General features: G+C 41.7%; 1 protein-coding gene across 1 annotated transcript in view; it reads left to right on the top strand.

Moving 5' to 3' along the window:
• Window positions 1-1,119: 1,119 nt before the first annotated feature.
• The window catches only part of DAAM2 (dishevelled associated activator of morphogenesis 2), a 217,256-nt gene continuing 206,413 nt past the window's right edge, over window positions 1,120-11,962 (top strand). Inside the window, exon 1 of the mRNA XM_054194894.1 lies at window positions 1,120-1,248. The gene's annotated coding sequence lies outside the window, so the exon portion shown is untranslated. The remainder of the gene's footprint in view (window positions 1,249-11,962) is intronic.

The following is an 11,962-nucleotide window of genomic DNA, read 5'->3' as shown; positions in this document are numbered from 1 at the left end:
CTTCTTATAACTGTTTACAAATGGAAATGATGGGGTATAAAAAAAAATAACAGTTGCTTATAATAGCAGCACATTTGTAGACTCCTCCAGAAAATGTTGAATAAGTTTTGAACTTCTTAAAAAGGTCTGTCTGTAATCAGGCAAGGCTCACTCAAGGACTTTCAACATATATCACTTAAACTTCAGGCCTCAGTTTCCTCATCTCTTGGAAAGGACTACTGATACTTACAGGCTTATAGCCAAGCTCAGCTCCTAAATGCAAAACAGAGGTCTTATCAGCTCAAATTTATCGTCACTTGCCTCAGCAGGGTTATACCATGAGTACATTTCACTCTTCAAATCCTGCTTAACGTTAACACTAATGCTTCTGCTGCAGTTTTTGCTTTAGCATCTCTTCTCTTCTACATAACACTGTAAGTGACTTTCTCAGCAGGTAAAACGTGTCATACTCTACAGTACCAAAGAAATAACAGAAATAGACATGCAAAGAGAGCATAATAGAGATCAAAGATCAAATGAATTTTCTGAGCTGGTATTCATCTGAGATGAGACACTTCTAGAAAGTATTTTGAAGTTAGGAGGGAAGCTGGCCCACGTGCCTGGGAAAACATTCCAGCTGGAAGGGGTTTGAGCAAAACTGAAAAAGGATGTGGACAAGATGCTTGGAAGGTCTGTTTCACTCCTGTTTTAGTTAAATACAGCTGAAGCCTGGGCCCAGCAGAAGGCTGTAGGCTAGGAGTGTGTGGGGGGGGTGGCCTCTTTGCCAGGCTTGATGTGAAAACTGTTTAGGCACAGCTGAGACTGGAAAATACTGCTTTCCAAATGGGGACTTGCATGACAGATAGTTACATCCTGGGTGTGGATATAACATATCATGGGCAGAAAAGTACAGGAATTGTCTTTTGCTAGGGACGTACACAACCACATCTGTAGTTCCCCGCTATTTCCTGCCCGATCCCCCTTGGAGGGGTTTTCTATCCAAAAGTGTAAAAATTACAAATCCCAAAAAACTGCAATCTGGGCTCTACCTAGAGAAACTTTTAGATTGTTCATTCCATAAATATCTCTTACAGGCTGTCTGACGTCAGAGGATTTGGAGAGAGAGGCTGGTCTGAAAGTGAAAACAGCAGCAGTTCCAGTCTGACTACAACAGCACAGCCAGCAAGAGGAGCAGCACAGGCATTTCTCTATGTGGATTACAGGACTGCGGAACAGGGAGGAACTGCGCAGAGACACGGGCACTACAGTGTAAGTGCAGCTGCTGCAGCAACTCTTCTCATGTTTTTGCTTGTTTTCAAGAACAAATCCCTGCAAGTACGGCTTGTCTTTCTTTTCTTTTTTTTTTCCTCCTCTGAAACATTCTGAAGCCAGCTTGGCAGCACACAGGAATCAGTTTTGTCTTGATTGCTTCTCCCAAAGGTATGCAGAGGGCTGACAGCACAGGCTTTTGCACTCTTCTGTATGTGGATAGGGGTGACGGGGCTGAGGGAGGTCGGAGAAGGAGAGAGAGGGAGGGAAGGACATATTTTGGAAGACTACAAAATTAACTGAAATCCAGCTCCTTCATGGTAGCAGGACAACAAAATCCCAAATAAGCTCTAGGCAAAACCCAACTTCCTTAGGCAATTTCACAATGAGGGATTTCTTTTTTAACTCTTTAATCCCTTGACATATTTTGCATCAAGCAGTTTGTCTTCCTTTATGGAGAGGACAGGCAGTTTCCTGGCTCCCTGACAGTGAAGTCCTGTCCCACTCTATTTGCCAGGCTACGGACAGTAACAGATGCTAACACGAATATGAGGTGTCTCTCACTAAATCTCACAAATTTAGCACCTTGAGCCCGTACTAGCTTCATACTAAGGGCTCTCCAAAGAACCCACCGCTTCTGCAGAGGAAAGAGGCATCTCTCACATCCAAAACCAAGCTGTAAAGGGGTGATACATGAGGGAGGCAACTGCTACAAGGAGAATCTCCCTGTGAAAAACCTCCAGAGGTACTCCTGTGGACGCATGCTGCAAGTCCCAAGAAACACTACTGATTCTTAATAACTTTTTTTTTTTTAACCTCAGCATTTCAGAGATTCCCAAGCCTACTCCGTAAGAAGGCAGTGTTTTCAGTGGGGCACTCAGCTGTATTTATTTACAATTAAAATTCAGTGCCGCATTCATGTAACTAACGTTACCTCCCGCACCCCCACACCTGGATGTCCCTTCTTCATTCCCTGAGTAGAGATGGGAGCAGTTCTGGGAAGGCAGCTGTCCTCCTCATTGGCATCTTCTCCAATGAGACCCATGACAGAAACAGCTCATTTCCCTTGATGTGTGGAAGAGTTTGAAGCCTCCTGTATGAAGCTGACATACTTAGCTAGCACTTGTAACTTTAGAAAGCCCTTTGCCAGTGAGAGGGTGCTTGGTTTGTGCAGGTGCTGGAAGGAGAGATGACGCCCTTGAACATAAGCACAAAGCTGGGCTGAGAAGCAGGAGCTACGTGAATTGCACAGTATAATTCACCGCACTGTTAGCAATCGGCTTCAGCCAACAAGCCATCACAGGAAAGGCTGTTGCGAGTCAGCAGTCCCTGGGCTGAGTTGTTTTGGTAATAGAATAAGTCTGCAAATACTTTTCCTTTTGAGTGTGGCATGCTGGGTAAGGGAGAAGGAAGTAAAGGAGGAAAGGTGAGGATTGGGAGGAGGAAGTTCTGCAGGGATCTCCCCTGCAAAATGAAATTGAGCAAATGTAGTTAGCTGTGCTGAAAGCAACTGCAGGTTGATGTAAACGCTGCACTGGCTAATGTAATGGGGGTGGCCTTTACTGTGCAGATGTTCAAGATCTAATCCCCACTAAGGGATGCCATGCCATGCCATGTAAAGCAAGCTAGGCTGAGCTGGAGGAAAAGCAACCGTACTGACTGAACATGTGAGGGAGCATGTGTTCTCAGAGCTGGATCCTGCAGGGATGACCTTTGGAAGTGAAGTCTCCAGACTTGTAAGGAATCAGTTTGGGATCTGTGCTTCTTTGCCATGACATACCAGAATTCTTTTCCTCTCCCCCACTTATTTCTTTTTAGATTTTGTTTCCAGTAGCCTAGCAGCTCTATTTCCAAGTAGCTGCTTTATTTTCTTAGCAGCAGCCTAATCACATTGGCTGGCAATATGAACGAAAAAAAATCCTTAAGAAATGTAGTAACTTGTTAGAACCCCCAATAAAAGCTTGAGAGCTGTCACAGTCAAGACAAGTGTCTGGGAGCCACAGACACTTTTACCTAGTTCAGCAGTTAGTCTGTCTGAAGTGCATTGGGCAATCCAGAACTAACATATACAGAACTGATGAAAGCTGGAGTGTGACAAGAGGAACTAAGAAGGAGATAATTCCAGATTTGGGGTGTTTTAAAATGATTACTTCCTTTCTGTGTCACAATTCCTCTCTCTGTCCTCCAGCTCAGCATCCCACTAGTGAGTGACGCTACCTGCAGGGGTTTGCAAGTCTGGAAGTTCCTTGTGGGCTGTTAGTTGTGGTTCAGGGGGAAAGTTGCACACTGAGTGGAAGGGTAGGAGGAGGAATGGGGAAGGAGATACTGATCTGGCAGGAGAAAAATATAGTGTCTCCTGAAAATGCATGGGTCATCACTCAGCGTCCTTGAGTTTGGATGAGGTTATACTATCCAGGAAATTGCTAGTTCTTATACTGGTGGACACTGACCCTGGAAGCAAGAGAAACAAACACACTATGGACAGGGCAAACATCTTTTCAGCTTTGTGAAACAGAAACGATTCCCTGTTGGAGCTTATGACAGTCACAGTGCAACCCTGAGGTTTTAAAAGTCTATATTAATGTGTTATGAAGTGCAGTCTCATGGTTTCACAGAGCTGAGTAAACAAATTCTCTGGATATCCAAGTGGCCTTACCACACTGTTTCACTTGTTTGCTGCTATCACAGATGTTTATTTTAGTTGTGCTCCTCATGTGTAATGGAGATCATTCTGTTCGTCTTGAAATCAGTTGCAAAAATTTTTCTTACCAAGTCCAGACGTGGCGCGCACTGACTGTATTTTATTGGTAGGGAGGCACAGCAAGAGTTGAACAGCATCTTGAAGGCATCTCACAGATAGTTTGGTTTTGCTCCATGTGCCTTAGTTGACATAAAATTCCCCCAAGTTCCAATGGAATCCCAGAAACCCATCTAGTCCCTCCAGGCCAGCCATCTGACCTAGCGATTGAGCAATCAGGGGACACCATTTCCTGACACTTAGGGGAAGGATGTGTGGGAGGTTTGGCTCTTAGCACTTTAATCGCTGTGAATTTTCAAACCTGGGTCAATCCTACGGAGATCTGACCCTCTCTCCCTTCCCTGTCCCTCCAGCCCCCAGGCAAGCACAGTATGTTCCTAAATTAAAAGAAAACTGACTGCTCTGATTTTCATTGTATGAAAGACTTTACATTTATTTTCCTGTGCTTTTTGTTGTGTTGATGATTGACAGTGTTGTCTCTTATGGCTTTTCTGTTTTACGATTGTGTTTCCTAATATCACACCCCTTTGAATTGAGGCATTTGCAGAAAAGTGGTAGTAGTAGGACTCAGTGTATATACTAACATGCAGTAGGTCTGATTAATTTCTCATCGTTCTGCAATTCCATTTAACAGTGGAGTTACTTCTGTTTGGCTGTACTCTGAGTTGTTATCAGGCTGAGGACTTGTTATCTTCCAAGCTCTGTGTATTAAATTATTAAATTTCGTAACACTATGTAAATTAGTTAAGTGGGATTTATTGGATTGGATTCTCAGCCAGTGCAAATTGGTATGGGGGCTGCAGTGTAGTATGATAAATGTATTCCAGCTGAGGATTTGGCCCAGTGTCTTCAGTAATGAGTGACCTAAGCTCACACAGTGCAAGCCTGCTCTCATCTGTACTGGTGAAAGTTTTTTGTAGCTCTGTATTGTTCAAGAAACTTATTCCAGGCTTCAATTACAAGTAAGTTCAAGTAGCATCAGAATTTGGTCCAGAGAAACTGAGGCCCAAGTTGTGCAAAGTAACCTGTAATTTTGGCTCTTTATTTTTAGTGTCTTGTTAAGGCACCAAGAAACTCGAAAATTGAGACAGCCAAAATTATAAGCTGCTTTTGAAATGCTAGCCAACTGACTTGGGCAAATCTAGACAGTGGATTTAGTTCTTCTCACATACTTTTTACAGCAGTGTAACTCTCTGAAGGTCAGCGAAGCTATTGCTGTTTTACAGCAGTAGAAGTCGCAAAGGAATGTATCCCATGTTGCTGGAATCTCCCATGAGCTTTGGTATGTCAGTCCTTTACTCATATTCTGTTTTTCTTGACATGCCTAGGACGTGCACCGCTTTGATTTGCTGAGAACCACGTAGCCACATGCCCATGAACACGTCACATGCTGAGCAGCACTGTTGGTAGTGCAGCTTCAAGCTTTCTTAGTGCTGTCTGTTAAATCTGTGCCTGGTGATGGTCAAATAGGCTTTTCCCTCCCTTAGGCTTTGTATCCGGTTTGTATGTTGCCCAAAGTTCACGTTCCATGTTAGATTTGTATTTTCAGTTTGTTTTCCACATGGTATTTCAACACTTGAGATTTTGGCTTCTCTGTTGATCTCTATGGTGTCAGATAATGTGTTCTAGGAGTAGGAGTTTTCTGGACTTGGGACAACATGGAGTAACAAATCTGACCAGGAGAAGCTCTTGGGTTTTGGATTTAGTAGAAAAGTTATTCTGAGAGTATGGCAGGCTTATACCAGTGATAAGGCTTCTCTGGAGTTAGGAATTAGAGAGACTTAAGGTGGAAAAAAAGAAGTAGATAAGAAAGGGAGGAAATCAGAAGCCTTGCTGGAATTCAAGGAGTGGGAGCTGGAGATCAGAAGGATGTGTTTAGACTGCGTGAAAATGGAAATAGAGGTAGCCTTGAGAAACTGAGAAAAACTTTGGCAGCAAGAGAGGAATAGGCTCCCTCCCTGACTAACAAGTGCTTGCTCACTTCCCAGTTTTGCTGGCTTCAAAGTAATAATCACTGAAATTGATATTTCTGCTCATGAGCTTTGAAGTTCACATTTGTTTTTGTTGAAGAGTATTTTTCTCTTCACAGTGTCCCAAGATGACTTAAATTCAGGCAATGCATGTGCCAGCCCAGCTCTTCTTTGTGCTGGGGACAAAGCTGATTTGTGAGATCCAACAACTCTCTTCTGTCTCTTTGGTATATTACTTTTTTAACCAGGGATAAACAAGGACTCATTTTTACTGTTATGGCTTTTATTATTCAAGGCAGTGAACAAGCCTGATTTTGGGGGCTTTGCATTTTTTTTTGCTGTTTGGCAGGGCAATGTTTTTAGTAAACAATTGAATTAATGAGCCATGAAGTCTTAAGAGATGGAAATTTACGCAGTGCCCTGTTCATCCTTGAAGAAAGTGGTCAGGTTCAATTTAACTGTTTAAAATCTGATCTGAAAATGTATTCCCAGGACATTTTAATAAATTAAATACTCACACACATGCAAAAGGGAGAAGGAACATTTCTGCCAAGGAGCACAATCCAGGTTGGATTTCATTGTGAAGAAGTCATGGAAGGATACATTTCAAGAGTTTAATATCACGTAGCAAGATTCCTTTCTCCCAAGACAAAGCTGTGGGAAGAGATGAAAAATCTTGGAGGATGGGTCCACTGGTAGCTATTAAACATGATAATCTGTCTGTACTTCCATCTCCAAGTCCTAAACAACTAAAAGGATTGAGCAGGGGTAGGATTAGACTATATATGGCATTTTTATGTGCTTTTCCTAACCATTTGCAACTGACGATTACTTGGAGATAGGGTGCTGGTTTAGATGGACTTCTGATTTCACTCTATGTATTCATTTTTATATTCTTTTGGTCTTCAAAAGAGAAAACACTGTGAAGATCCTCTGATTTTTCAGCTGTTCTGCAAGGGAGAAAGTCATATCTGTAAGATGTAGGCTGAGGAACCCGACCAGATATATCACAAACCTACAGAAATTTATTCACATTTTAGAGTCCTTTAAGTATCAAAAGTGCGCTTAAAGAAACTATACCTTCATTTTAGCACTGTCTGTGTCTTCTTGTCAGTGAAAAAAGTGAACAGCATCTCTCTTGTTCCCCAGTTCAAAAGTGGATTACACACCGACAAGTTTTTGCAGAAAGGAGTTAATTTGCTAACCCCACTCCAGTTATGTCGAGAAATGTTTTGCATTTTCTTTTGCATTTAAATATTTATCTAAATCTGAATGTTTGAAATAGGCTTACTCATTAATAGTATGATTGTTGCTGATATTTTCATAAATAACAAATATTTTGAGTGCTTCCATTTTCCAGGAAAGCTCAGTGCTTTTAAAAAAAAAAATAGGCTATTTTTAGGTGTTTCAGGCTGGTCTTGAAAAATAATTAATCTCTTTGCACGCTCTTGGTCTTGCACTGTCATCTGTTTTCTTTCAAATCTCCAGAAGGCTGTGACAGAAATACATGGGAATTCCATGTTTCTCTGCGTCAGCCTGCCAATTCTGCTTCTTTCCTTGTCAAGTTGAAGGAAGAAACCTTTTCAAGAAGGAATGAAACTACTGTGGAGCTGTATAAGCATCCTTGCCTCTGCTGATCTGTGTGTGGAAGTTTTCTGGACTCCTGTAGAGGTGTAACATGACTTCCCCCTAACATGAAATTATTTTTTCCCCCAAGAATGTTACAACAGTCCAGTCCTTCTGAAAACATGTAGTCAATAAATCATCAGCGTGCAATACAGTATATTCTGTACTTTACACTGGTTTAAGATCAAACCCTGAATGCTGTGGGTATTGTATGTTCATTAGCCAGATTGTTTCTGATGGAGCTGAGGCAATCTCAGTGGACTGTTCCTATTTAACCAGTAGGAGTTAAATGATGAGAATATTTTCTTGTCTGCAATCACACACTATACAATTATGTGAGGATAAGTTACATATATGTAGTTAGATAAAGTTAACAATTTATTCTTTACATTCAGGACTTTCCTTTGGAAAATTTCCAAGCACTTTACAAACATTAATGGATTTAGCATTTTGGGAAACTGAGGCACAGCTTTCTCAGAGGCCTGCAACCTGATGGGAGTCTGTACTATCATTTAAATACTCTTACTGCAGGTAGTTTAGAGACCCATTTTTTAAACTATCTCTATGTCCTCTGAAATGGTAGTTTAATAAAGCTATAGCAATTAAACTAAAATATTAGAAGAGCATCTTTATCATTATGTTGCATTTAGACTCCTGCCTGGTAGACAAGCCATGTATTCACCAAAATCATACTTCTCCCAGAATGCAAGTATATCACCCAACTGCAGAGTGGGTACTCTTCCCCTTTCTTTCTCTCTCCCCCATATCTGTGTTCTGGCTTAGCCAGAGCCTCAAGTTATAATCCAAAGTTTTTCTTCCTACTTTCTACCCTTTGTTTAGGTTTCTGCCTACACTAAGAATATGAAACTTAGGTATTGCTGATACTGATTGTAAGAGATCTGCCCTAACTAGATGGAATGGGTTTATTTGTTAGATTTAACAGCATACATCTGTTGAGAGGGTTTGCCAGGATATCTTTCTTCCTTACAAACATTGTCAGGAATGGGGCAATCCACTAGTACAGACAGTGTTGGTTTTCTCCCTGAGTCACTGACCATTAAACTGGGATGCCTGGACTGTGAGTACCCTGCTTAAATTCATTTGGCAGAATCCTGACCCCCTCCAGGCAGGTGACCCCATCAGCATCTGCACAACAGATGAAAGAAAGCAAGATCTTGACCAAACATGAGGGGACTTTAGTCTTTTGCTACTTTTGCAGCCGTGTATACAGCGGGAACCAATTAAACTATGTTTCTAACAGCTGAATGCACAGAGAGACAGTTGGTTTTATTCTCGCCTGTGCTCTGATCTGTCAGCATCCTCCTGCACTGTTATGCAGGGATAGAGTAATAACCATGCTAGGGTCCTGCCAATATGAACTGTCTTCCAACTGTGCCCTACTGAGATATGAACTTGCCCTCATTGCTTGTTTCATACTTTTACTGCCCTGTGGGTCAGGCATCCCAATGAGTGAATCTCTCTGGCTCTGTTGTAGAGGCCCTGAAATGTGTTGCCAATGACAGAAGTACAAAGCTTGACCTTAGCCTTTCATCGTCAGCAGGATTCAGGCAGTCTTTGGGAATGCTACGAAGTCTTTGGCACTCACCATTACTAAGTTATAGGGAGAAAAGCAGATGCATTTTCTGACTTGGTGAAATTTTCCTTGGGGGACCCATGAATTGTTTTCCAGCTGTGTCTGGGCTTATCTAGAATAGCTTCATGTACCTGCTGGGGGACATGTGTTAAGCTATAAATGTCCTACTGTGCCCTTCATGACACTTTTTATGTTTAAACAGAGGCAAAATTTAGCAAGCAACTCCTCACTGCCTCATCCCCTGCTTGCTTACAGTGGTGATGTTTAGTGTGTTCACATCTATGGGAACATCTCCAGAGGCCCATACTCTTTCTGATTTACACATCTGTTAGTGTAGCTAAGCTACTGTGAAATGGGAGCCTTTTCTAAGAAAATACTGTAAATACAAGCTAGAGTTGACCTAACATAATATATTAACATTTTTATATAGTATCACTGTACTTTTAATAAAAAGCAGCTTAAGAATGCTGCCTCATCATTCTGGAGATTCAGTTTTTCAATTACTGGCCTCGATTTTTGCAAGATATATCAACATACAGTTCAGATTATATACATATCAATATTTTGGTTTTTCTCACTTTGCTATGAAAAAAATTTTAACGTTATCTGTAGCTGTGTGTATTTTTATTCACAGAGCATGAATATTCAAGCAAGAGTGGACCGCATTATGATCTCTAGAATCAGACATCAGAGGTCAGGGAGATGATATTATACCTCTGTACAATGAAATACCTGATTTGTCATTTTCAGCTGCTTTAAACTAAGAATGAAAATGGCAGCCTCGCTTCGGACTCAAAACCATGTCTAATTCTGCTTCCCACTGGTCACTTGAAAAGTCTTATGTTAATGTGTGACAGTATTGGAATAAATGTGCTGTGAGGTCTGCTGGACTATGTGTCTGTTAGGCAGTTGTCTGCAATTGTAGGAAACAGGACGTGATGACCTTGTAGTCCTATACTCCCATGAATGCACATGACACAGAATCCAATTGACCACCCTACAGGCTCTGGTGACATGTGGGAGTGCAGCAAATTGAAATGGAAGCAGATGGCAAAAAAGTCCCCTCTGTGTTTTGCCTTGTCTCTTCTTTCAGGGATGTTGCCTTAAGTCTTTGATCCAAATAGCCTGCTGAGGAAATATGTCTCTGAGCTATGATGAAACAACACTAGGAACACTGTGTTCAATTCTGGCTACTCAATACTAAGTGGTTACACAGTGATGGGGAGAGATAGGCAACCTTCGTTTTTCCTTTGAGCAGTCATTAGTCATGGTCTCTTGGGATTGTTTAGCTCTTTTAGGAATAGACTTAATTCACAAAGAAGCTAGAGGGAGCTGGGCGGTTTGGTGCCAGACTGGGGGGCAACACCTTCAGAGGAACGGGAAATACTCTTTGACTTCCTTTAGAAATTCTCCCATTATTAATCTCTGGCTTGCTTCTGCCGTCTGGCCACTGCCATTATCTGTCATTAACCGTTTGCGTGACTTGGGGTATGTGCTTTCCAGTGTGCTGTCTATCTACCTACCTACTTATCTACTTACCAATGTACCTACCTGTTTGTTTGTTTGCTTGTAATGGAACAGCTCAGGCTGCATTGATGTGTAAGCTTTATTTTCTAGGTTTCCTAGAGCCTGTGACCCTGAGTCCACGAGCTCTCTACGTTCCTATGTTTGTTGCGTTTGGACTTTTAAAGCTGAAGTTCTCAGCAGCATTTTGGAGGCTTGTTTCTAGGGTCGGATTTTGCCATTTGTTGTGGGTCATACACACTGCATCTTGTGATGCTAATAGGGTGGGGAATAATGTGCCCTGTAGCCACAGTGAAGCTCCCTGAGAAATTCACTCATGGGTGTCACAAAAGGAATTTTACCAGTTCTGTGATACTTAGAAGCAGCCTAAAAAGTCTCCATGTAGAATAAGATATCATGCTGGATTTATTTAGTATCTCTGGACTTCAGTTATGTTCTGAGTATCCCATGAAGCTGTGGGATCATGGCAAATGTTGTGTTGCTCCTAGGCAAATGCACCCAGACTTGAGATTGTTCAGTGGTCATTGTGCATAGTTCTTAAAACACCAAGCTCACTTTTACATATTCACTGAGCAGAGACATAGTAATCACTGCATTATATTAGCGTCTGTATATCTGACACACCCAGTGATTTGTTTTCAGACTTTCCCACACCCTGAGTTGTCACTTCTTAGTTTGGGTCATTTTTACCATGACTGTGTCAGATGTCATTTTCCCTCCAGATATTTTTGGGTGTGGTTGATTGCAGCAGGGAGAGAGGACAACTCAAGTCTGCCTTTTGCAGCACACCTGAGTTGCATCATTAGGGAGCATTAACAATTGAGGCAGTTGGACTAAGTGATCGTTGTAGGTCCTTTCCAAGTGTTCTGTTCTATTCTATTCTATTCTATTCTATTCTATTCTATTCTATTCTATTCTATTCTATTCTGTTTGTTTCTATGTGTTTCTATTTGTTTCTGTTTATGGGTGTTTTCTTGTCTGTTTTGGTTTGGATTTTGGTTTTGGTTTGTTGTTTTTTTTTCACTATGTAGAATCATAGAATGTGTTGGGTTGGAAGGGGCCTTTAAAGGTCATCTAGTCCAACCCCCCTGCAGTAAGCAGGGACATCTTCAACTAGATCAGGTTGCTCAGAGCCTCATCCAGCCTGGCCTTGAATGTCTCCAGGGATGGGGCCTCCACCACCTCTCTGGGCAACCTGTTCCAGTGTCTCAGGATGTACCTTCTATCCAAATGGTTACAGTT

This window comes from Rissa tridactyla, chromosome 3, assembly GCF_028500815.1.
Source record: "Rissa tridactyla isolate bRisTri1 chromosome 3, bRisTri1.patW.cur.20221130, whole genome shotgun sequence".
In the NCBI taxonomy this organism is placed as follows: domain Eukaryota; kingdom Metazoa; phylum Chordata; class Aves; order Charadriiformes; family Laridae; genus Rissa; species Rissa tridactyla.
This window is presented reverse-complemented; position numbering and strand designations above follow the sequence as displayed.